The sequence below is a fragment of the Phalangium opilio genome, unplaced genomic scaffold, assembly GCF_054372755.1.
Source record: "Phalangium opilio isolate 3A_F unplaced genomic scaffold, DU_Popi_V2 ptg000090l_1, whole genome shotgun sequence".
Classification (NCBI taxonomy): domain Eukaryota; kingdom Metazoa; phylum Arthropoda; class Arachnida; order Opiliones; family Phalangiidae; genus Phalangium; species Phalangium opilio.
The window spans coordinates 563,474-590,772 of record NW_028324195.1 but is presented as its reverse complement, the minus strand read 5'-3'; positions in this window follow the sequence as shown (position 1 = coordinate 590,772).

Genomic DNA, 27,299 nt, shown 5'->3' with positions numbered 1-27,299 from the left:
ACAAACATATATAAATTTGGTCTAAACGTTCTAAGATTCCCGGACATGTAATATTTTGGGCAAAAATCATAGTTAAATTCTAAGGATTTGTTCATGTTTTGGAAAACGATGAGAATACGTTTAAGAAAACCTACAACCTTACAAAGATTTTTAAATTTACCAATCTTAAACAACCCTTTGATTAAATTACACTTTTATCATCCAAAATGGAAAACACCAGGCTTTCAAGTTTCAACTTATCAGGGACATCTACGATCACCAAAACAATTGTTTTAAAAATCGCTTTATTGATATAGGACTAAGACCCCAAACAGAGCGCTCCCTTAACAATCAGTTCCTTAAGATTTCCAAATTATGTAAAAAAAAGATAGATCCCAAAGAAAAGACAATTTGTGAGATGGATCTTTACCTAGATGATAAGTATGTCAGCCTTGAAAAAAAAACAAAAACCCAATTTAAAGAACTTACCAACCCACAATCTGAACAATTAAAAAACAGATTTCTCGCAATTTTTGAGAATCCAAACAATATTAAACTTAAATTAAATCCTATATGGCATCCGTGTTTTTCACCAAAGGAAAACAGAATCCTTTGGAGAATAACCATAGGCAATATAACGTTACCAGTTTTAGCATCTAGATTGTATAATCTTAGTCCCCAATGTCCATTCTGTGAAAAAGAGCAAGGAAATATCAAACATATATTTTTAACTGTGGGGTAACCGAGGGGTCGCACATGGAGCGATTTTGTGTACGGGATTACAAGATTTTGGGATTTTCAAAATGATTTTGGAATTTTGACTTAGATTAGGATTTTGACCTGGATTTTAGGATTTTGACCTAGATTTTAGGATTTTGACATGGATTTTAGGATTTTGAGTGGGAATTCGGAACTTTGACCCGGATTTTGGGATTTTGAACGGTATTTTGGGAATTTGACCCTTATTTTAGGATTTTGAACGGTATTTTGGGAATCTGACCCTGATTTTAGTTTACTACTTATTATTATAGTGTTGTGAGCGCTGAATTTTATGTCAGTGTATTATCGTCGGATTTCACTCCCAAGTATATTTTTTTCATTCAATTTACTATACTACCGCTTAAGCGTAGTGTAAAAACCGAAATTTAAAGTAGATCACCTACTCATCATATTTTGACACCATATTTAATGCATATCAGTGGAGTGGCGCTAGTTATGTTAACAAATAAGCCGACCGTCAAAACAAGTCCGTTTTAGAACCCTTTAAAATTAAATTGATTTTTATTCCATTTAACACTCGGCCCATCTACTAGTTTTCATCGTAACATGTTGAAACAATTAAGAAGTAGAAACTTATCCGAGAGTTATCTTTAGAATAATAGAACAAGTTATGAAACCAAAATAAACCTCTCCGAGGTGATACGAGGGCTAACTACCAAATTAAGAGGTTTTCTTAAATAACTAAATAAATATAGTTGATGTTAATTATTTTAATCGTCAGAAATCTACCTTAGTTCTAGTTAAGTTGTTTTAAAAACTTTATTCCAAAAGTCATTTTAAACATAGCTATCGTTGATCTTTGTATTCAAGCGTATGCCTCTTTAACAACTTTGGAAATTTAGGGATAAGCAAACCCGCAATTGAGTTATCCTTTGGTGGAAGCCGTGCCATTGGGAGGCAGAAGTTTTTCGTAACACCAGCCGTTCGCCGCGTACTTCTTAATCCTAACAATGGGAGTAGATGCCAAAAAATGCTTTCTGTGAACACGTTTGCTCCGATTTGCCAACTGCGGACGCGGTGACAGACTCACACACACCCCCAGATCGTACGTCCAGTGTAGGATACCTCTTTCATCATACAAAGCTCCTATAGAGCTAGGATTTCCATCAACCATTTATTACGGCTGATTTTACAAAGCTTCGAGAGCTAGGACTTTCACAGACCCTTTCGGGCTATAATACAAAGTTTCGAGAGCTAGGACTTTCACTAACCCTTTCGGGTTATAATACAAAGCTTCTACAGCTAGGGTTTTCAACAACTTAAAAAGGTAAAGCTTCTAACCCATCTGGGTTATAAGTTCATTTTACAAAGCTCCTAGAGCTAGGATTTCCATCAACCATTGATTACGGCTGTTTTTACAAAGCTTCGAGAGCTAGGACTTTCTCTAACCCTTTCGGGTTATAATACAAAGCTCCGAGAGCTAGGACTTTCACTAACCCTTTCTCCTAGAGACTGAAACATTATTTTGCCTCCATTTTCTACTAATTGCCTTCATAACTTTTTCGACAGGAGTCCAAGTCCTGTTATAGTTATTCTGCTCGTACAATCCAAGACACTTTGGTCTCAACAGCTTCCCAACATTAGCATCAGCAAACTCAATCCAAACTCTGAACGGAAATTGTTACCCGAGCCTATTAGTACCGTACTCTATCTTTCTTAACCAACCTGTCGCACCATTCGTAAGTCCATCAGACGTATCTACATTGCTAGTCATCATATATCTCGCACCACAAGCGAGTGTTAGTTCTTTAGGAAGACCATAAGTATCAGACGTTGCTAACGTTTGAAGTTGGGAAAGAATGTTACTTTTAACTTCGCTACTAAGATCACCATTTACAACATCTACTGAAAATGAAATACACTTTTCCGTACTCATTTTTAATAGAGTCTCTTGGTTAAATTGATTGACTTCAACGTTAGTAGGGTAAAGATGTATCGCTTCTTTTGGCGGTACACGCTCTCTGTTTACTTCTAAACCTACGAATAAGTCAATATCATCCTGATTCATTTTAAAGCTTCCGCAAACCTCTAATCATCTTTTTGCCTCATAATTTCCTCAAGCTCACTAAATTGGAATTCCTCCCATATTGGGTTACCAATTAAAGACGCATATGGATTGTCACTATCACTTTGACTTTGAAAAGCGAAATGATCCCGGACGGGTCTAAGTTGGTTAAAATCTCCAACTAAAAGTACAGACACCACCAAAAAAAATCTGGGCAACCCATTATCTCTTGCATTCTCGAGTTCACTCGGTTAAAAACCTTCGCACCAACCATGGATATTTCGTCAATAATTAACATTTTCACTTGACCATACATCAACGTACAATTGTGAAGAGTTTCACTTTCTAATCTGGAAATGCTTCCGGCAAATTGACTAACGGGTAGACAAAAGGCACTATGCAAAGTCGCCCCACCTATATTAAAGGCAGCCTTGCCCGTAGGTGCGCATCGCAGAACTTTAACCTCCGAGGGATTAGACCCTGGTTGCTTATTGTAAAATCTAGTAACAGATTCAAATATGGCACTTATCAAAACGCTTTTTCCAACACCAGCGCCTCCTGTAACAAATAGCCGTAAAGGCGTTTCTTTGCACTTTAAATGGTGTAGAACTTCATAAAATATTTCTTTCTGTTTCAAATTTAGCTTTCTAACAAGGGCATTGTATTCTGAATCATTAACTAACGTGACTGATGGAGCAACAGTTTTTTCCGCATTACCATCAAGAATATCTCTGTTAACAATTCCTATTGCCTCTCCACTGTATTAATTAGAAATTCAGAATCTTCAACAATAAAAGACCTATCTATTTCATTTTGATGTTCCAATTCAGGTTGAATATTAGTAAGATTAGCTTCAATCGCTTCACTTTCCAAATCTCTCACAGCTTGTTCAATAGCTGCTTCGTCAATCTCATTATGAAATTCTTTTCTAGATTCCGTTATAGTCTCAAGTATAAGCTCATACTCAGATTTCACATCCTTTGCCAAAATATCTCTACTCTCATCACGCCAAGGCGAGAATAACATGACTTGTTCACGATAAAACTGCTCAGGATCTTTCACTAAATTGAACCTACGATACCGTATAATTTTAGAATGACCACGTTTCCTAATGAACCCTGAATCATTTTTCAATTTTAACCATTTACCACATTGAATTTCATCGTCCTCACCGTCATCGATATGACTTTCAGTTTTCGAAACTCTTCGACTTTTGGAAAATTCATACCAAGCCGCAAATTGAGCTAACGTCACTGCCTCTAAATCATCTGGCCTTTGAACATAGTGGTCTAACATTCCAGAAGCGAAAACATCCATACTATCTTTGGACAATTGTTCAAGCTCAACTTTGCTTTTGAGAATATGAACACGATTTTCAGGCAAATTTGTGTTAACATAAATTCAAGCCCGACTACACCTGGAGACTGGAATTTGTAAAGCACTATAAGCCGCTTCCTGCGCGCTTACCTCGTGCGCGTTCAAAAACTGATTAGCAATCACCTTCAACTTTTGCTTCACCATGCATTTATCTGACTGCGCTTGTTTAGCAGCTTCACGCAGAAGCATTGACATACCACGCTTAGATTTCCCTACATAAGACACGATATACATAACCAGAGCGTAAGGATCAAGTACAAACTGAATGTCCATATTCGCTTGCCAGAGGTGCAACGTACACGGGTTGTACGGATTAACTTTAGTATCTTTAGGGTGTCTTTTCAATAAAACCACTTTTCTTTTAAGGTCATACGTAATGACTTTAATATATTCATCTTCAGTTAATCGCAACTTTTCCAACAACTCCTCAAAACTATCTAAAAATAATTCTTTTTCTTTTGATTGAAAAAGCTCACGCAATTTAATGGAATTGTTCTTACACTTAAGTTCTTCGTCATGACTACCCGGTTCTCTTAAACTCGGGTCATAAATAATAGTTCTAGGCATGGGAGGAAATGGAATTCCAAAACGACAAACTGAACTATTATTAACCTTCTTCCTACACGTTGTCGTGTGTTTATGCATTTGCCATGACGTTAACAAATCCCCATTATCATCGGTCAATTTCCCAGCGCAAGAAATAACTTTATCAATATATTCCTCTATAACATTAGACAAGTCATCTTTAAGCTTAGGCGCATCTTTAACCCATATCAACCCATGTTGATGAGGAGAGCCTCTTTGCTGTATTTCAACCCTGAAGTAATAATCTTCAATAACACCAAGAGGGCCTAGCTTTTGCAGAGCTTTAAGAAGAGCCCGAAAACGGTGGTCAAAATATCTAGCACAAGTAACAGGATCATCCTGAATCAACTTTGCCTTTTCCGAAAAACTTAAATTGCCAATATCATCATTCGCTAAGCGATCCTGACCCGAAGTCACCCTCAATATGTTCAAAAGCTCAGGCCATTTGCCTTCCGCAGCTGAAAACGTTATAAAAAAGGTAGCCGTACCAAGCTGTCTAATCATAGCCATTAACTCTTTCTGCCTATGCTGCCAATATGAAGGCGAGGACTGCAAATTGTCTAATACTCTAAAACCATCATCCTGCTTAACAATTGAATCGAGTGCACCAGCAGACGATAAAAACCCAGCAGTGTAGTTTGAGCCATCTTTTCTCTTGGTTTTTCTCATACAAACTTGTATGGAATCTCTAACTTTCATAGTTTCCAACTTAACAAAAGTGTAAAACAATTTATACGGATTTTTAGCACAACGCCTATCAACATTACGTAGCTCCCACTTAGCAATGTCCCCAAAACTACCTTTAACCTTAAGGTCTCTCTTCTGACCCACATAAATACAGGGGAATGACAATTCCTCCGCGTCCTCGTCATAGAGTAAAGACATTGGCGTTTGACCTTCACCAGGAGCAAACTTAACATGCATGGTATTAGTGGGTAGGAAATCAGACAATGACACTAACAACGTGTCTTGATTCCCAACTGGGAATGAATTAACTTCGTTAGATTCATTCCAAATTTCATCGCTATCATTCTCATTCTCTACATTCATTGACCCTTGTGGGTTTTCACTTAATGTATCACCATGGTTTAACTGACGGTCATTTTCGTCAACAATAAATTCAAGTTCTTCTGGAATTGGATCTAATATATCGGTCCTAACGGTTATCCCATGCTTAATATACAACGGTGTTTTCACCAAAACCTTAAGAGCTTCGTGCATTTTTTTCGGCCTAACAGTTTCATACAAATAGGGTGTATTATATAGCATTCTCCTCATAAACTCAATTTGAATAGTATCTGTTTCACGAGGTAACCGTGGTAACACTGACACTGTAGACTCTACATTTATAGGAACGTTGACCACGTTTCCCTTAATCCCCCTTTGTTGATCACAACCTAACCTTCTTATTTGCATAAAAGGTATTCTTGGTGAAATCATTCTTTCCTCCAAATTAGACAAATTAACCAGTTCTGCTGGAATTTCAGGGAATTCAAATCCATTTTCTCTGGAAAACTTGGGGATTTCGTTTTTTTTCACAGCTTTATTACAAGTACTACATAAAAATACTTTGTCACCTAATTCACGACCGTGAATCCCAGGAACAGCCAAAAGCACTGTAGACTTAACAAAGCTACCCGATGCTTTAAAAAAAAGACCTGAGCACCCTTCACATGGCCACGTTGGACCTTCTTTAATACTTTCAAAATAAGTCTGCTCCGTAAACAAAGGATTTGTCCTCCTTTCAGCCATAGACAATCTTTTTCTAGAACGCTCTTGGTTTCTAACATTTACATTTTCACGCCTGGCAGCCTTACTCAACTGATTTTTAACACGCTCAGTTTCAACGTACTCTAAATCTTGACGTTTACTAGCCATAGCCAACTAACTTTTAACGCGTTCAGTTTCAACGTACTCTAAATCTTGGCGTTTATTAGCCATAGCCAACTGATTTCTAACACGTTCAGTTTCAACGTACTCTAAATCTTGTCGTTTATTAGCCATACTTAACTCTTTCGCTTGCTCTATACCATTCATCCAGCCTTTTAACTCTCTTGGTCAGTATACCAACTTGGTGTTCCCTCACGATATGACTCATTCTCCCGCTTTTTGGCCATTGATCGTGCCTCTTTCATTACTTACTCTTCATTCTGTCTCAAAATTCTCATTCTCTCTAACGGATAAACATTACCATGAGACGTACAAGGTAATTGTTCATCGTTCGCTACCATTGTCGAACTATTAGCATTATTACTAACTAAATTCATAGGTTCATCGTCAGTAACCAGCTCTGGGTTTACAAAAGAGCGATCTGAACCAGAACTACCGTGGCCGACTGGCGACGCCATAGATCTATCACACATATTAGGACTGGACGTTCTACTACCGCCACCTTCACCCTTAGCTTTTTTCTGAGCTGCTAAAACTCGTCTCCTTTCATTTTCTCTCTTTTTAAACTGTGGATCCGACCTTTTTGCCCTCATCCTTTCCCTAGCTTTACGCTTTCGCATTTCCTCTTTACTCTCAACATTATCTTCCTCCATTTTACATACAAAAAGTCAAATACTCACAAAAAAAGCGGCAAAAACCTGCTGGCTCTTTACAACCACTTAATTTCACTTACTCTCCAACTTCCAACAACAATAATATACCGGTAGTTTAATTGACAACCTACGAGCATAGAAATTCTCATTAAGAATGGCTCCCGCGGACTAAAAAGGTCAATTTTCAACTAGGTGGGCGTTATCTCATTAGATTTAAAAATATAATTTTTGTGATTTTTTTTCGAACTGTTATCTAAAGCTAGATGGTTTTAGGTCAAACAAACAAGGAGTGTAAACACAATAGTGGAAGCTTTAGTCTTATTCAAAACATAAATATCAATTTCAATCTCTACAATTTGCTTAAAAATATCTTTTTTAACCCTGCCCAACAAGTTCGGATTTTTCTAAAGCAATCTTAGAATCAAAGCTCATAAAATATTTTTTAACAAAGAATAAATCTTTAATATTCTTATTAATAATAAATCAAGAGGATTAAAAAATGTCAGTTTAATTTAAGCTTTAATCATGATTACACTCTACAGCTACACTACTCTTACACAAACAAGGAGTATAAACCCATTAGTGGAAACAGTATTTTTATTAAATATGAAACAATCCCGCTTATGTTTATCATCTCTGGACATTGGTAAAAATTCACTCCATTACTCCTAGGTATGCACAGGATTTTAGTCCTTTATAACTCAAATTCGTCTGATTATGTTTTAGAATTTTTTTTCCTTATCATTGTGGTGTTTCGCGACGGTAAAAAAATATTTAAATACGCCACTAATAAAATATATAGTTTCGACTTCTCAATTCTTTAAGAAAAGAAATTGAAAACACCCAAGGAGTATGAACAGAGGTGTGGAAGTTTCAAAGATGGCCGCGAATTGAAAACATTTTCTAATTGTGTACCAACATCGCGAATGAGCCCAAAACAGGGAAACACAACCTACCACACTTACGATAGTTTCACACTTACCAACCGTTACCTCTCTAACTGAGACAGTGACACAACAAACTGCATTTGTTATTTATCCTAATTCAACTCCTCTACTCCGTCTCTATTAACATTAATACTCGACCTATTTTAACTTTCTAGGGTTTCCATGATTAGTAATACAGTGGACTAGATTCTTAAATACTCGCTCTATATTAACTATGAAATGTGTACAGTGTATCTTATTTGTGGCTACACACACTGAAAGTAAATGCGTACCATAAAAAGCATGAAAACACGAAGCTACTATCCGATTACGATCAGACCTTTCACTGGTCTTGGACTGCGTTCAGCAGAGCTCACCAAAAAAAGACAGCGGATTATGGAAATGTTTACCGGTGAGCTCTGTCGTCATAGCTTTTCTCTGGTCATCGGCGTTTTATAAATGACGCTAGCGCAATAAAGCGTGCAAGGTACCAAGGCTTAAGAAACATTGCATGATAACATATTTATAGAGATAGATGACAACTTTTATAATTAAAATTAGAAACTAACATATCTCTTAAAATTCTCGCGTGATCAACTGGTTTCACGCCAATTAATTAGCTATTGTCCCATAGAGCTATTTGTATTAATTCCTCCATGGTTTTTTCGCCAAGCTGAGAAATACGCGTTTTACGTCACGTTATCCAAAGAGCCGACTATTTTCTTCGAAGACCGCGCTAGCTAAGCGCTAAGAACCGTGACGTCAAAATTCAAAAACCAAATCCCGTTATGTAGGATACTGTTAACAGCGCTGGGCTCTGCTGAACGCGGCCCAGATTTCCACCATGATTATAATATTTAAGCCTAAAGTGTACTTAACTTTCGGCTCACTCTGAACCGTTAATGTCTCTGCATTACAGAAACGAAATCCAAACCCAAACAACTAGGCCTATTGACAAATAAAAGTTCATTTGACCAACATAGTAGCGTTGTGCTTGTATTCACTTTAGAAAGGATTATCCTATAAACAGATGTAGTATAGCTTAGGTAATATATAAACATCCATTTTAAATAATAATATTAAAAAAAATCTTTGGAATATCAAAATGAAATAGAGCTACAAAAGTACTAAATGCATCATAATTACGAAAAATCTTTCCACATATTCACTTTATATTAAGGATAAAGGGAATATTATGGTTCTGTAGGATTCCTTTACACATCAAAACAAAACGAACTTCTAACGCAGCGCACTACTGTAACAACGGACAAACACACAGACAAAAACATAGACTGCTTTTTAACTCTTTCCGTATTAATTTTGAATTGAGAAACAAGATTATCTTAAATATTAAAATGAATATAATTAATATTTAATATTTTCTTCGTTAGTTATTCGCCTTATTGAACGTTACATCGTTTTAAAAAAGAACAATTAAACATTCTTGAGAGACTTGACTAATATTGGCGTTTGAAATGAAGCATACGCCGGTTGCTTCGCCTTACTCAAATAGGTAGTATATAAGGGTGTCGAACTACAGTTAAAAGCAAGAACAACCGCAATTGCGAAAACCTATCGTGGACAACCCACCCTAGGGAGGCTAGACGTTTCTCGTAACCCTAGCTGATCGCCGCGAAAGTCTTAAACCAAACTATGACGATGGAGTAGAAGCCAGGTGTGCAGACTGGTGTCCATGTGGGATGGACAAAAACAAAGACCAGAAGATGGTGGTGTAGAAGCCAGGTGTACAGACTGGTGTCCATGTGGGATGGACAAAAACAAAGACCAGAAGATGGTGGTGATTAGAAGCTAGTATGTACAGACTGGTGTCCAAGTGGAATGGACGAAGACCAGAAGATGGTGGTGTTTAGAAGCCAGTATGTACAGACTGCTGTCCAAGTGGGATGGACGAAGACCAGAAGATGGTGGTGATTAGAAGCTGTATGTACAGACTGGTGTCCAAGTGGAATGGACGAAGACCAGAAGATGGTGGTGATTAGAAGCCAGTATGTACAGTTTGGTGTCCGTGTGGAATGGACGAAGACCAGAAGATGGTGGTGTGAGAACTCAAGTAGAGGAGCCATTTCCGTGACTGTGAATGCAGTTCGGAAATGGCGAACACGTTTGCTCCGATTTGGAAATTGCGAACGCGGTCACGTGGGTGTAACAACAGACACACACACAAACACACACACAAACACACACACAAACAGACACACACGATCGTTACAGAACCTCTCCGTGACATACGTCACTCGGAGAGGTAAAAAGATAACGATGGTAAATGACTGAAAAGCGTTTTAAAGCGTAGTTAAATTACTGAAAAGCAGTTGAAAATGTTGATTAATGACTAAAAAGTGGTTCAAAGTGTTGATAAATGACTAAAAAGTGGTTGAAAGCATCGTTAAATTACTATAATATGATAGAAAATTATGTTAAAGGACCGAAAAGCTGTTTGAAGTGCTGTCAAATGACGAAATATGCTAGGAAGTGTTGTTCAATTACTAAAAACTGGTTCAAAGTCTGGTTAAATTTCTGAAAACTGGTTGAAAGTGTTGCTAAATATATGATTAAGATGAGATACGCCAGCATTTACGTGATTGGTTGAATTTATCATATTATAGAGAGACCTTATAAAATACTTCGCAGATCCCAAGATAAGGCTTACACAATTCTTCAAGCTGTCCGCAATACTAAATGGTGATAATCAATTTAATCTGTATTAAAGTTAATTCTTTCCCACGTGGTATACCATGAACTTAAGTATAAGGCTTACACAATTCTTCAAGCTGTCCGCAATACTTCTAAATGGTGATAATCAATTTAATCTGTATTAAAGATAATTCTTTCCCACGTGGTATCATGAACTTAAGTTCTGCCCTATAAAATTTTGACTTAAGCCTTGCCTACACTCTCTCTAAATTATCACCATTCTACGTACCTTATCGTAAATAATTAAAACCGTTCAAATCGATTTAACCAACTTTGATCAAATATTTTCTATAGGGAGTGAAAATGTCTCTTTTTGGTGGGCATCTTCCACCGAAACATCACTAATTTAAATGGTGTAGGTGCCCCAATGCTGATGAAGTCGACGGAGATGGACGGCTGTTATATATGCATAAGTCTAACTTTAAAGATAAGAAATATACCTGTGCATATATATGACCATCACCACACAATATCATACCCAATAGGGCCTCTAATTATTTATTGGATTTTCTTTACATATGTCTGGCCTCCAATGTCTAAACATTAAAGATTTCTATCAAAATTATATGGTTGAAACGTTTTCAAATACTAAATTTCATAAAAAAAACGGTTAGACGAGAAATGTTTCATTGAAAACTGCTCTTAAATAACAAATTTAAATATGAAGTTCTGGTTTCATTGAAAACTGCTCTTAAATAACAAATTTAAATATGAAGTTCTGCTTTTTCAATAAAATTTGGTTGAAAGTATTGTTAAATGAATAAAAAGTGCATGATTTCATTAAAAAGAACGGTTAGACGAAAAATGTTCCATTGAAAATTGCTGTTTAATAACTAATTTTAATGCTTTGGTCCCATTGAACCGAATTCCCATTCGACAGAAGGGGGTTTTTTTTGGGGTCCTATTCGACCGAACGTAGCCAAAGGTGCGATTTTATTATAGTACCATTGGACCGAAATTCTATTGAACTGGAAGAAGACATACTGTGTGGTTTGCATTAAATATATTTTTAATTTCACAACTTATTATTGTTAAAAAATGTGAGTTGAAAATGTATTACTGCACTTATTTTAACTACGTTTTAATACGGCGAACCCCACCTCACCTACCCTAGCCTAACTTAACCTAACCTAACCCAACGTAACCTAACCTAACCTAACCTAACCTAACCCAACCCAACCTTGTTTGGAGGTAAAAAGATTATTTATGAGTATTAAAAGCCCGCCTCTTACCACGAACAATTTATTAGCAATAATAGAAATATTTTGGAAAAGATGTCAGATAATTAATTGGAGAATATTTTGGAAAAGGTTGCAGCTAATTAATAGGAGAATATTTTGGAAAAGGTGGCAGCTAATTAATAGGAAAATCTTTTGAAAAAGGTGGCAGCTAATTAATAGGAGAATATTTTAGAAAAGGTGGTAGCTAATTAAAAGGAGAATATTTTGGAAAATGTGGCAGCTAATTAGTAGGAGAATGTTTTGGAAAAGGTTGCAGCTAATTAATAGGAGAATATTTTGGAAAAGGTTGCAGCTAATTAATAGGAGAATATTTTGGAAAAGGTGGCAGCTAATTAATAGGAGAATGTTTTGGAAAAGGTGGTAGCGAATTAGTAGGAGAATCTTTTGGAAAAGGTTGCAGCTAATTAATAGGAGAGTATTTCGAAAAAGGTGGCAGCTAATTAATAGGAAAATCTTTTGGAAAAGGTGGTAGCTAATTAATAGGAGAATGTTTTGGAAAAGGTGGTAGCTATTTAAAGGGAGCATATTTTGGAAAAGGTGTCAACGAATTATTGGAACAAAACCAAAACTAACCTAAGCTAACCTAAGCTAAACTAACCTAACCTAACCTAAGCTAACCTAACCCACCCGAAACCAAAATATTATAATTTTAATTTAAAGACATTGATGGAACTACCATTAAGACTGTACTTCATTTTAAGCACAATTTGATTACTAATTCTATATATCTCTTGTCTTGAAAGGAATGAAAGTGTGCGTTTTAATTAGTATCACGAAACATTTACTTTTAATATTATTAACATACCTTTCGGAGATTCGAACCAACAACCTATCGCTTCGCAGTCCAACATCGTATCCACTACACCACCGAATTGCTGACGGCTACAGTGTTTCAAGTTATATTCATGGATTTTTTAGGGGCATATTCGGACGATTAGGATTTCGGTCCATCGGGAATATAGCCATTGGGCTGGAAATCTAAAATCATTGCGGGATATTCGGTCGAATGGGATTTCGGTCCATTGGGAATTCGGTTGAAAGGAACGATACCATTTTAATAGGAAGATCTGCTTTTTCAATAAAATATGGTTGAAAGTGTTGTTACATGAGTAAAGAATAAGTTGCAAGTGTTAGTAAATGACTAAAAAGTTCTTGACAGTTTTGATAAATGAGAAAAAATTGTTAGAATGACTTTAAAGCGGTTCGAAGTTTCGTTAAATGACTACAACAAGGTTGAAAATATTGTTAAATGACCAATAAAGTGGTTGAAAGTGTGGTTAAATGGCACTTTCATCCAATGACATTGGCATATCACACTCTATTCAAACTACGCGAAGACGTTGGCTAAATTTGCATTGGACTTCTGTTCGAAAGTGGATAATAGATATTCTGAAATTTAACCGTAAGATAGAAATGATACTGATAAAAGTGAATTTTTCCCAATGGGTTTTGACTAAAATTGTCTAAAAGCATCCTCGAAACGTCGTGATATTCCAAATTTTAGGTTAATATAGTATCCAATCACGATTGAAATCAAATGGTTATATTTTGGTAATCCACATCCGTTACGTTACAGGACCAACTACTGCTAGTATATTTTTCATTTCACAACACTTTCAAACATCTTTTTCTCATTTAACCACACTTTCAAACATCTTTTTCTCATTTAACCACACTTTCAACCACTTTATTGGTCATTTAACAATATTTTCAACCTTGTTGTAGTTATTTAACGAAACTTCGAACCGCTTTAAAGTCATTCTAACCATTTTTTCTCATTTATCAAAACTGTCAACAACTTTTTAGTCATTTACTAACACTTGCAACTTATTCTTTACTCATGTAACAACACTTTCAACCATATTTTATTGAAAAAGCAGATCTTCCTATTAAAATTAGTTATTTAACAGCAATTTTCAATGGAACATTTTTCGTCTAACCGTTCTTTTTAATGAAATCATGCACTTTTTATTCATTTAACAATACTTTCAACCAAATTTTATTGAAAAAGCAGAACTTCATATTTAAATTTGTTATTTAAGAGCAGTTTTCAATGAAACATTTCTCGTCTAACCGTTTTTTTTATGAAATTTAGTATTTGAAAACGTTTCAACCATATAATTTTGATAGAAATCTTTAATGTTTAGACATTGGAGGCCAGACATATGTAAAGAAAATCCAAAAAATAATTAGAGGCCCTATTGGGTATGATATTGTGTGGTGATGGTCATATATATGCACACGTATATTTCTTATCTTTAAAGTTAGACTTATGCATATATAACAGCCGTCCATCTCCGTCGACTTCATCAGCATTGGGGCACGTACACCATTTAAATTAGTGATGTTTCGGTGGAAGATGCCCACCAAAAAGAGACATTTTCACTCCCTATAGAAAATATTTGATCAAAGTTGGTTAAATCGATTTGAACGGTTTTAATTATTTACGATAAGGTACGTAGAATGGTGATAATTTAGAGAGAGTGTAGGCAAGGCTTAAGTCAAAATTTTATAGGGCAGAACTTAAGTTCATGGTACCACGTGGGAAAGAATTATCTTTAATACAGATTAAATTGATTATCACCATTTAGAAGTATTGCGGACAGCTTGAAGAATTGTGTAAGCCTTATACTTAAGTTCATGGTACCACGTGGGAAAGAATTAACTTTAATACAGATTAAATTGATTATCACCATTTAGTATTGCGGACAGCTTGAAGAATTGTGTAAGCCTTATCTTGGGATCTGCGAAGTATTTTATAAGGTCTCTCTATAATATGATAAATTCAACCAATCACGTAAATGCTGGCGTATCTCATCTTAGTCATATATTTAGCAACACTTTCAACCAGTTTTCAGAAATTTAACCAGACTTTGAACCAGTTTTCAGAAATTTAACCAGACTTTGAACCAGTTTTTAGTAATTTAACAACACTTCCTAGCATATTTCGTCATTTGACAGCACTTCAAACAGCTTTTCGGTCCTTTAACATAATTTTCTATCATATTATAGTAATTTAACGAAGCTTTCAACCACTTTTTAGTCATTTATCAACACTTTGAACCACTTTTTAGTCATTCATCAACATTTTCAACTGCTTTTCAGTAATTTAACTACGCTTTAAAACGCTTTTCAGTCATTTACCATCGTTATCTTTTTTATTATTGTCATTAAACGTCATTTAAAGACACTTCCTATAACCTTTTTGTCATTTGACAACACAACGAACAACCTTTCGATCCATTATAGTCATTTAACGAAGTTTGAACCACTTTTTAGTCATTTATCAACACTTTCAACAACGTTATAGTCATTAATCAACACTTTAAACAACCTTTAATTCATTTATCAACACTTTCAACAACTTTTTTGTCATTTATCAACTCTTTCAACAATTTTTTATTCATTTATCAACACTTTCAACAACTTTTTAGTCATTTATCAACACTTTCAACAACTTTTTATTCATTTATCAACACTTTCAACAACGTTTTAGTCATTTATCAACACTTTCAACAACTTTTTACTCATTTTTCAACACTTTCAACAACTTTTTAGTCATTTATCAACACTTTCAACTACTTTTTAGTCATTTATCAACACTTTCAACAACTTTTTAGCCATTTATCAACACTTTCAACAACTTTTTAGTCATTTATCAACACCTTTAACAACTTTTTAGTCATTTATCAACACTTTCAACAACTTTTTAGCCATTTATCAACACTTTCAACAACTTTTTAGTCATTTATCAACACTTTCAACAAATGTTTTGTCATTTATCAACACTTTCAAGAACGTTTTAGTAATTTTACTACACTTTAAACCGCTTTTCACTCATTTAACATCGTTCTCTTTTATATTATAGTCATTTAAAGACATTTTCATTCATATTTTAATTATTTAACGACCCTTTCAACCACTCTTCTAGACAACCACTTTTCATCAATGAAATTAAACGGGTAGTAACCCTCATTATTATTTTACGTTATTAAAAACATAAAACTTGTAGATATACTGTATATTTTCCTTGAAAATTATAATTTAATATATCCATCCAGGTTATATTCTAAAGGGTGTATGTACCCCTCGATACAATGCATAGGGTATATCCCTTATCCATGAACTATGTTCGTTCTATCACCATATACGTATACAAACTTTGCTGATCTCTTATACCCCACCGTACGCAATTTGTTCAAAGACGGTCATACTGTAAGTTGAATTTACATCACGCCAAAAAATTTCTTTTTCTTCTCTCCAATAAGCTGATTTACCTCTCTAAATTACAAAAACACTACACCGCAGACAACTGTCACGTATAGGTGTAACGCACGCATAAACAATTCATGAAATTCCCAACCTTGTGTTCTCTCATCGTAACGAAACTAGAGCTCTTTTTTTTATAACCTTGAAACTTACGTCTTCTCCATGCCGACCAAGAGAGACGATTCAGAGAAATTGAATCGAAATTATATCCATTTTATAGGGGGCATATCTATCGTAATATTCCATAGGGTATATCCCTCATCCATGTCTCATGTTTTTTTCGATCACAATATACGTATATCCAACTTTACCGAAATCTTATACCCCACCGTACGCGTTTTGTACTAAGACCGTCAAAACTTAATTTTGCATCACGCCAAAAACATTTCTTTTTCTTCTCTCCCATACTACAATTTTTATTTCTTAATTTAAAAACACACCGTGGCAGAAAACTGTCTCGTATGGATGAAAGGCACGCATAAACAATTTATGAAATTCTAAACCTCGAGCTTTTCTCTCATAGTAACGAAACTAGAACTCTCCCTCTTTCTCTCTTTTTTTTTAACCGTGAAACTTTGTCCTCTCCTTGCCGTCCACGAGAGCCGATTCAGAGAAATCGAGACGAAATTATACATCCAATGTTATTTCTATGGTCCTAACCCGTCCCGCTCTGTTCTCATTTTACCGTGAAATTTATATAATTATATTATAATAAATATAGCTTATAGATATACTGTAGATCTTCCTTGAAAACTGTACCTAAATAACTAACCGTAATATTTAGTCGGCCTCTCCCGTACCCTTGGATCGGCGAAATTAAAAACAATCCTCATTTTCCATTGTTCAGAAAATTTATATACCCTATAGTCAATGTTGTATGTACAATCCTTATGGAGAATTTATAATGCACGCTCTTTTATACTTAAAGTACACTGAAAACGTTCTCCTCTCACTCGGAAGGGAAATTTGAGAACTCTTCGTTCTGTCTCGACACCAGACTCCCGTAATATACCAGGGAAAGCACCGACGATTAGGCAAATAATTTTCATACAATTAATTCGGTCTTCCCCCGTACTCTGAAACGGTAAGAATCCAATCCCCCTCGTCGATTTATGTACGGACCCTCCGTACTACCTTTGTCAGCCTCTACCGTACTATGAGGCGGCAAAACTTATACCCCCAATGTTATTTCTATGGTCCATACCCGTCCCGCTCTGTTCTCATTTTACCGTAAAACTTACGTACTCTCCATGCCGTCCAAGGTGCACAAAAAAGCGGCTTCGGAAAAATTCGAGACCGTCGAATTTTCATACCCAATGTTAATTTTCCCATAGGGTATCATACCCCATGTTATCTCTATGGCAAATTCATACCCATCCCGTTCTCTTATTTATATACTACTCACGTGACACGTGACGTTGTCAATTCCTCCCAACCCCCACCCCCCCAGGCATGATACACACTTGGCAAATAGTAATAATCAACCAGATCTCCCGCCACAACAAGGGGGCATGACAATGGTTATGCCCCCCCACACCCCTCAAGCACGGCACAACCTAGAGGAAAGACATAGATAGAAAAGGGGGCAACAAATGGGGTGGGGGTAAACGCCTAGGGCTCCATATATGCCGCCTTTATACGGATATCTTATCCGTATACTGGCAGCTATACTCTCTGCAGCTTCTTATTGTATAGTGTTTGTATATACAATTCTTTTCTACATGTCCTGTAACACATTTCAATATTTGGCTGCGATTCGGCTCCTTCTCATATTTCAATTACCATGTCAACGTTGAACTCCTACCATTTTGAACATTATCATTGTAGTTACCGTAAAATTTGTTATTGTTCACACCTATCTCAGTTTCTGGGAGATCGGAATGCTTTTCATCTGTGAAATATAACTAACTTGTTTAAAACCAAAGAAATGTTAGCAAGTTTTCTAATTTTAATTATTTTTAACGCGGTCTGAAGTAACATCATCCTGATCACTATCATTGAAGTTACCGCATAGCTTATTTTTCATTGGATTACTGTCAGTTTCTTGTAAATAAGAGTGCTTTTCATCTGTCAAATATATATTAGGTGCTTAAAACCTGTAAACTAAAATAATTATTTTCAATTCATTTAGAAAAAATACCAAACATGGGTATGTGGCGACTAATACATTTTCTCGAAAAGCCTGTCGCTTACAGTGGGAGAGCTAGCTTTGGGAACGATTTAAAAATTTCCTGATTGTATTTGGAATCAAATAAAGACTAAGAATTTTAAAAACGAGTATAACTGATTTAATTATACATCTCGTTTAAACAAATTAAATTACATATGCTAATTTGTAGCTTACAATTGGGCTCTTTTGGAGCTACCTAAATTACATTGGCTAATTTGTAGCGAGCCAAAGACTTGTGGCCATTTAGGTCCGCGTACAATTCGACAGTTCTTATATTTTCTGTTACAAAAAGCTTCGACTTCAACTCTGTTTACCCAATCACCCTTGACCTTTGTTATAATTTTCTTACAAATAGGTAAAAAAACGAATCTAATACTATTAAAAAACATGTTAGACTGACAATCATAGATAAACCCCTAAAACAGGTTTTTTCGTGTATCGTTTTTTTATAACAACATTAACTTTGATTTTTTAAACAAATAAACGACAAATTTTCAACACCAGTTTAGATGAAGGGTGTAGCTTTTCCAAGGAGAAATTTGATGATTCCTATGATTCCTATGATTCCATTGGCTGAAAATGAAATTATTATATTTATTACATGATAATTAATTTGGGAAAATCCGAGTAAAACAGAGTTACTTTTTTGTCTCAAACCGCTCAATGTCTCTTGAGACAGTAACATCTTTTTTCTTTCTTCTTGCTTGAAATCTCCCTCTCGATGCTGTACATCAATCTCCCATTCTTCGAGGTAGCCCAAAAAATCTTTCTCTAGCCACTAATATGAGATTTATTACATTTTCTCACATATTAACAAAATGGAATTATTACCTCGAGGCGTTGGTCATTCAGAGATTTAAAAGGACGCTTATTGGGCTTTCGCTTGTGATAGGCTTCTTGAAAGTTGGTAGTGTTCATAATGTCAAACCATTTATCGAATATCCTTATAAAATTTACGGTCTCACAATATTCTTCTCCGAATTCAGACTGTGTAGCATTTGCTACAGTTTGACTCAAAACCTGCGTAACCTAGCGCACTTTCATTTTGCTGTTAGAGTTTAGGTAAATATGGTCTCCAGTGAGTTAATGAGCCTTTCAATGATTTCTAGGACTAAGTATCTCTCTCAAAAAGATCTCTTATTGGCTTCCAAACAATAGTTTTCCCATTTTTATACATCCATCGTACTTTGCAAGAATCTTCATTACTATACAAGCAATTTCTGGTGGTTTTGAGTAAATGGAGAGGATCGAAAAGGAAAAAATGGGCCGCTCTTCGTCATAGCTGTAAGGATTTGTACAAGATGATGGTGAATCTTCAGTGGTGATAATTTCGAAAAATCGGCCAATGACTGAAATTATTTTAAAACCTCTCAACAGCCTCCCAAATGATCGGCGTACTAGTTCAGTCAAAGAGCCAGATATGGAACCATTTCCAAAAAATTCATTTGGACGGTAAAAAGAGCGACTTTGCCGTGTGCAATAATTGTGATACTGTTCTTAGTCATAAGCCAAATCAAGGAACAAACAGCATGAGATACCACAAATGCACCGAAAAATATACGGCAGCTCCGTCTCCTACACGACCTAAAGATGGATTTTCACAAATGAAGGTGAGTATTGAGTAAATCTATATGAAACCTCTGTTATGCAAACACTAACTGAAACTGGGAATGGCAAGAACCTGAGGGAGTTGTTAATAAAAGAAAGTGGGTGTCTGTTAACCATTCGGACTCACATTTATTTAATAGATAAAAACTTATTGTGATATACCGTCAAATGAAAAAAAAAGAAGTTAGTCGACACTGTCGTAGAGTATTGTGCCCTTGACGTAAGACCATTCAAATGTTTAGTCGGTGATGGATTCTCAAGAATAGCCCAGTCCTCAGTTCAAATAGGGTCGAAATACGGAAACGTGCCAGTTCACACCATCATAGCTAATCCTACAACTGTCAGCCGAAGACTTGATCAAGTGGTTACAAACGCCAAAGTCGAAGTGATATCTGTGATTACAAAGGCAAAATATCTGGCCATTACTACTGACCATTGGTTATCAGATGAAACAAAGCAATCTTATATGTCTGTAACAAGCCATTTTTTGGATGATAACTTTGAGTTGCACTCGAAAAAATTAGCTTCTCGGCCAATGGACGAAAAGAAAGATGGAGAGAACGTAGCGAATAAGATGAGTCAAATTTTGAAAGAATTCAGAATTTCATCCGAAATGGACATTTCATACGTAACTGGTGGTGCTCCCATAATGGTTAAAGCCTTCCCAAGTCGACTGTGGTGTGCTTCTCATCAGCTTAATGTAAAACTTGGTCACGTTTTTGAAAAACCCCTTGGAGGAAGACCAGCGTCTCCTCAAGAAGTTGCGAACATTTTTACCATTTTCAAAGATCTTGTGGCATATTTTAAACGAACTGGTTTACAAAAAGAGTTGAACTTTACACTAAAACAAGACGTAATCACAAGGTGGAGTTCTAATCTAATCATGTTGGAATCAGTGGAAAAGTCAAAAGAAGAAATAGTAGATATATTACGTAGGAGACAAGAACATCATGAGGTAGCCAAGCAGAGACAGGCAGTGAGTCAACACCTTTATGCTTTGGAAGAGGCGCAACCTCTAATCAAAGAGCTTTTACAGTTGCTTGGTCCGTTTAGAAATGCAATAACATTACTTTCGGCTGAGAAAGAACCAACTCTGCAACTTTTCCTTCCTTGTCGTGAAACTCTACTTAAACACTGTATTCCAAAAGAAAACGATTCTGCTTCTATTAAAAAGGTACACTAAAATTATTACGAAATCAGAAGCGCTTTATATATTATACTATTATCTGATTCCTAAATTTATAATTTTCGTATCTTATTCCTTCAGTGTAAAGAAATGCTTATTACTGAGATGAAAGACTTAGAAGTACATCGTTTTCATAAGATTGCAGTAGCTCTAAATCCAAGAACAAAGACTATGGCTTGCCTCTCAGCGAAAGAAAAAGAACTCGTGGCGTCATGGATTAGAGATATGGTGAAGGAATTTGTTACTAATAAGCCAAATCTTGAAAAATCTACATCGACTGGGCTCACTGAAGAAATGAACACTCCAGCAAAACGACCACACTTGGATAAATCGGTATGAGTCATCGAGGCTGTAATAAGCCACTAAATGTATTAATAATCGTACTGTTGTTTCTAGTTCACCGAGAGTTTATTCGAAGCCTACGATGAGGAAGAGGAAACTTTGGCACCTAGGGAAATAGATGAACTTACATCGTATCTGTCGGAACCATTCCCTGATAAAAAATATTCCTCTTTTGAATTAGTGGCGCCAAAACCACAGTCGCTATCCATCGTTGGCCCAAGTGGCCAAAACAATTTTCTGTATCCCAGCATCTAGTGCTGCTAGTGAAAAGGTTTTCAGCAAACCTGGTCAAATTCTAAGCGCAAGAAGATTAAATCCTTAACCCAAAAACGTTGACCGTCTAATTTTTTAAAATTCGAATATAAAGCGAAAAAACGATAAGTAGAAACATGAACAATGTTCCAGTGTAATAAAAATAATTAAGAAAATGTAGTTGTTATAACGTTGTATAATATTGTAAAAGTTCATAATATACCACACGGACGGCTGGGAAACGTTGGGGTAAATATTAAGGAAAATTGGTTAGATTAAATGGATTAGTGTTTGGAGTTGGAAGGCGTTGGAACGTTTGTTGGATTTCTGATTGGCTTTGGCAGTGATTGGAAAGTTTTTTAAATCTATCAATCGGCTTTGGCAGGGATTGGGAAACTTGTCGAATTACTCATTGGCTTCGGCAGGGATTGGAAAGGTTTTTAAATCTATCAATTGGCTTTGGCAGGGATTGGAAATCGTGCGAAATTTCACAATTGGCTTTGGCAGGGATTGGAATTCGTGCGAAACTTAACAAACGGCTTTGGCAGGGATTCAAAAATGAAATGAACTTTAGTGTGGAGTTAGAGAGGAGTTAAAAATATAACAATGGCGTTAGTGTGGCAGTGGCGTTTGTGGAAAATTTACCATTGGAGTTGCGGGCTTTGGGAGTGACTTTTTTCATTTTGCAGCCCTCTAGTCTGAATAGTGAATTGTATGTTGGTTGTGTGAGGGGGTAAGCCTAAGACGGTCGACGTTTTCTAAACTGTTGAATTTTTACCATATTCCAACGTTGCAGCCGCTCTTTTAGTGGAGCACCCCATCAGGCGTTGTTGTCTATAATAAGTCTACTCATTTAAGGAAAAATATTGTGCACCGTTACATCAATACCACTAGTTCCTACAAACCAAAACTTTCAGGATATTATAAGCATGTACGGAGATAGCTTTGCGCCGAGATTTATACAAATCTGTGGGGGCTAAGGCTTTCAAGAGCACCACTAAACCTCGGAATCATCTCTATCTTTTAAAGGGTACGCGCAGCTTTAGTTGAAAAACCTTTCATTCATTTAACAAAAGATAGAATTTCTTTCAAAGAATCCAAAAATAACAATCTTTTAACTCTTGTAGTTCTTTTGTAAGATAAGTTTCAAATTAGACCGCCATTTTACCAAAGTAAAGACAAGTATATGACGTCAGAAACTTGTCTTTCACTAGAGGGTTTTTGGGTCGGGACTCGGGGAAACGAAATCTTCAGTTTGACGTCCCGTACCAGCCAGACTATGTTAAATGCTTAACGCGGTAAAATAAGTAGCAGACGTCGCGTAACCTCAACCGCGAATCGAATCCAAAGGGTCCAAACGCTTCGCGCCTAGAGCTTGAAGGAGAGAGGAATGGAGTGGAAACCCCCATACCTATGCCAGCTTTGTTGCCAAGAGGTCAACGGCAGTTCACGACATTAGAGGCAAATCAATCGAGAAAAATCACCAAAACCCGTTGGATTGTGGAGAGTCGGAACGGACACCTAAAGAGCATTTTCAAAATGTTTCGGGACATGATTCCAATGCAGCACTGCGAACGTCTTGGTGATTTCTTAAGGATTGCTTGCGCTATAATTAACAGATTTCATCCACCAATACTCTTGCAAGGTGCCGATGATGACATAGCGCGTAGAATGCTTGAACTAGCACAGCGTCCAAATACGTTACAAGAACGGGTGATAAACGAAAGACTCCACTTGCGACAGGGGAACGGTCGTTGGATTCCAATGGATGAAAATCAGTTAGAGGGATTTCCGGTTTTACCCTTGGAATACATTCGAGATAAAACATTTGGCACATACCAGGTAAAACTAGCTCCTTCATATATTCAGGATCGTACTCAGCGAGATATCGCCAACGAGTTTCATTTAGAAACACAAGAGTTTGAAGCTGGATTGATACGCGGAAAAATATATTCACGTTTTACACAAGCTGTGAAGCATACATTATATATATCCTACACTGAACAACAACAGCCGCAACAAATAGAAGGTCCGCAACCAGAACCAATCGTCCAAACGTATTGCACTTGCAAAGAAGGTGCTCGCACACTGGGAGTCTGCGCCCACGTTGCAAGTGTTCTATGGTTTTTTGGATATGTCCGCCACCAAGAAACTGTGAAATATCCCACGGACAATCTATTAAGAGCAGTGCTTGACGCTGCCAATAGGGATGAACACGGAGCGATAGCTGTTTAGCGCGACAATTCCATTCAGGCAAAAGTGTAAGCATGAGCAAGTTCACCATTACTGCTGTATTCGCCAATAGCCTAATAGATCTAACCGGGTTAAACTGCATGTTACAAACAAAGAACTTTAAGTGGTATAGTTTTTTGGCCTACTCGCATTATGTATATTTTATTTCAGACTCTCTCTTGTTTTAGTCCTCTAGTAATGAATTAATCATAGTTTAATAAATAAATACTGTTACGCTATCTACTTGAGTTGTCATTGTCATTGCAGATAGTATCGTGAAAAAAACATCGTGGGATGATCTGGATTCGAACCGAGGTAAAAATATCACCAGGCAAACGTTCTATCTACACACCTATACTCACACAGAGTATGTTGTTCATCTTAGCAAAATAAAGGGTAGCGAAAATAATGTTATAGCCTGTAAAAGACTACACTAAGTAATTGTCCAACTTCAACTTCAATTACTGATCAAACTATGGTAGCTAGGGAAAAACGCCCACGGACACTTCTGATCAGCTGACTAAGCTTAACAACATACTTAAACTTTAAAAAAATCCGTAGAAAGCCATTTTCCATAGGAAAAGTGCGATGTCCTTTGGCAAATTTTGCCAAGGGACGCGCTACTACGAGGCGAGAGCGTTTTCCTGATCGACGTTTAACACGCGGTGCCATTATTCAAATGACAATTAAATTTAATCAACATAGACATACATAGGCGATTCGTGAGGTAGAACTCGTAAGTTTTCCGGAGTTTCTTGTTTTAAATCAATTAACAAATAACTATAGGGTTCTCTAGTGGCTAGTCTGTACGCGTCCGTAATACGCTTTGGATTATCGGGACTAATCTGTTGGGCTAGATACCTAATAGAAGCGACATCTCGAGAATTTTTCATTATTATAAAATAGGAAGCATTTTGGGAAATTATTCGCCATTGGCTACCCTTGGGAAAACGTTGTTGCGTAATAATAATTACCGTATACCCTAAATAATGGGAGGTCACGCACACTAAATCGGCAATATGAGCTTGCTTAAATAATTGACTCGCTAAATCGTCTAGTATCAGATAGGAATCGCGATGAGTTTCCCAAAAGTCCGGATCGGATGGTGGCAAACCTTGAATAAATTGAATTCCCGGAATCAATTGTTTAAATTTTTCGTAGTTTGGTTGCCAGGCCGCGTAGCAATAAATAACCTTTTTATGCAGCGGGTCGAACATAAGCTGATGATTTTGCAATAAATTTCTTAAAAGACAGCTTTTCCCCGCTTGCGTAGGTCCCACGATTAGAAACTGGGCAGGTGTTTGGAATTTTAAAGAATGCGAGACTGACTCGGTCGGATTCATCTCAATTAATAAACATTTCTATTTTGTTGCACATATTATATAGAAAACATAAAAATATATTAAAAAAACATATCAATAATCAAAAAATAACACAATATAAACCCTAAAACCCAAAAAGCCCTTTATAATCACTTTTAAACACAATATAAACAAAAAACCCTTTAACCCTTAAAAATTTCCCCTATTAGTTAATTGTTGTTTTTAAAAAAAGTTTCTTTTCTAGTTCCAGGCAGCGCTGGCGAAAGCGTTGGTCGTTCAGGAGGTCAAAGTTCACGCAAGACTCGGAGGGTAGGATGTAAACACGCACTACAGTAGCAAACACGACGGATGGATGCGCACGCGCACTTTTTCGTTTCCCGACCGTTCTTCGTTGGTGGTGGGGCATGTCTGGAGCAGATGGTCGCAAACATCCGTGCCCTCGCTGGTCGGGAAGTCGGGAAACCCTTGACGCAGTGGTTTGTTGTTGCACGGTTTTTTGGAAACCATCGGACACGATGGACTGTGCTTGCGATGTTCCCTGGATGGATAGTCCGTGCAACGCCACTGGTACAAGGCGATGCCGCAAAAAGCGCAGCGCGTCGTCTGTGTTTCTACATCTGCAAGATAGAAACCGTCTTGGGCCAGGGCTTCAATGGGAACGCAAGATTCCCACAAGCCCTCAAAAGTATGTCTCCGCCTAACCTCGTAATTCACGCGAGAGATGTTGAAGCAGGTGCTGCCTCTTTGAAGCCGTACGGACGACTGGTTCTCAAATCAACGTTCAAAACTCTCTTATCCGAGGTTCGGCAGATTTTCCTCGTTATTTTAACGGCCTCTAACTGCAGTTTGTATTTATCCCGTTTAAAACTAAAAGGGACATAGACTACAACTTCCTATTCCGGGTTCATCGCAACACTTTCAAAGGTTTCAAAGTCAATTTTTTCAAGATTTTCTCGATTTAACGTCAACCCTTTAATTTTCTTGACTTCTTTTCCTTTGCTAGTGCGAAACGACTAACTTTTGGCGCCGGTACTACAAAAGGAAGTTATATAATCACCGCCGAGTTCGTCCGCCCAGCAACCAATATGATTGCCAGTCGGAATAATAAACTCTCCTGGTAGATGGCGGTAGATTATGGAGTCCGTGTCACAATACAAGGCTGCGCGGTCTAATTGAAGCAGCATCTTGTTCAATTCGAGTCGCCCGTAGCAAGAGACAAAACTTCCCACAATTGCCGACTCCAGTTTATAGTCCGAAACGTAATCGCTTTTGGCTTTGTACGATAAGAGAGCGATCGAATCCGTAATTGGTCGCAAATCGACTAATTCCAGGGTGTAATCGCTCGCGTATCGTATCAATTCGTAATAATTGTTGATAAAGATGCTGCGAATTTTTCCCGTATTCAGCGCCATGCGACCCCAAAGAGAATTGAAATTAATTTTAGCGATATTACGCAGGGAAAGATTTGATTGAATTTCAGCCACGGTCAGAGAAAGCTTTTCATTCTTGTTTATATCAGCGATATACGCTTCTTTTGCAGAGGCGTTTGCGCGTGAGCGGGAAATCCGGAATTCTTCACTTTCAAGGCGATAAAATCAGTCATGTACTGCGAGAAGAAGTATTCTTTTTTGGGATAGTGATAAACTTCGAATATATCGAGGAGTTTATAACCATGCTCCATAGCGGCATAGACTTCTACCGTTGGCCAGACTGATTCAAAAGCCCGTTCATTGACAGTGTGATCGCAGATTTCCGTTCGCAATTCTAGAC